Below are 992 nucleotides of genomic sequence, written 5' to 3'. Positions count from 1 at the left end.
GAAAATGGAATGCCTCATGAATTTGCAAACTGGAGCGATAGCACAGAGGGTAGGGTGTTTGCCTTGCACGCAGCCAACCTGGGTTTTGATTCCTCCGTCCCTCTTGGAGACCCTGGCAAGCTACCGAGAGTATCCCGCCACATGGCAGAGCCTGGCAAGCTACCCGTAGCGTATTCGATATGCCAAGAACAGTTACAAGTCTCACAATGGAGACGTTACTGGTGCCCGCTTGAGCAAATAGATGAACAACGGGATGACAATGCTACGGTGCTACATGAATTTGCATGTCATCCTTGCTCAGGAGCCATGCTGATTTCTGTATCATTCCAAGTTTAGAAACTGTGCTGCTGAAGTGAACATGATTATGCACTATTTTGATGGGGTGACTATATCACACTCATGATATCCTTTAGGATTAAAATAGCGATTTTACAAGATTCAGACTTGTTTGGATTTTGGCCTAGAGCTTCAATGGTCCTTAATGTGTGGCTCCTAGACCAGCAATATCAGCGTTACATGGGAATTTAGAGATGCATGTTACTTTAGCTTACTAAAGAGCTCAAAAAATGTAAAATGGGGGCTATTTGTGTTTTGAAAGTTATTTTTCTAATTAGTCATTAATATCTCACGTAGTGTGATATCTCGCAATCTTAATAGCAAACGAGAGATAAGCATTAAAGTTATTTTATTTCATATACAAAAATATTATTTTCCCTGATTTAATTTTTTAAATAATTGCATGTTTATTTTCAGTATTTTTTGCACAGTTGTCTATTTTCTCATGCAAATTTTTAAGCATACAAAGTGCTCTTTTATCTTCAACATTCCTAACGATTTGATTTTCAAGTGGTAGCATTCAATAACTATTGGTTTCATTGAGTGGGGAAAATATTGTGCAATTATGTTTCTCATCAAGTAGAAGTTATATAGAGAATACCTCTAGGTAGTGAAACTTTTCAGTCATACTTCAATAAATGCTAAAAACTTTGCAT

The 992-nt window shown here is 37.4% G+C and overlaps 1 non-coding gene across 1 annotated transcript; it reads right to left on the bottom strand.

Moving 5' to 3' along the window:
- Window positions 1–256: 256 nt before the first annotated feature.
- LOC129400537 (U6 spliceosomal RNA) lies at window positions 257–358 on the bottom strand. Its single transcript, XR_008627761.1, has one exon. It is a non-coding gene; the product is annotated as a U6 spliceosomal RNA (small nuclear RNA).
- Window positions 359–992: the final 634 nt, after the last annotated feature.

This window comes from Sorex araneus, chromosome X (assembly GCF_027595985.1).
Source record: "Sorex araneus isolate mSorAra2 chromosome X, mSorAra2.pri, whole genome shotgun sequence".
NCBI classification, from domain to species: Eukaryota; Metazoa; Chordata; class Mammalia; order Eulipotyphla; family Soricidae; genus Sorex; species Sorex araneus.
Note: the sequence above shows the minus strand (reverse complement) of the source record. Positions and strands in the feature narration are given on the sequence as shown.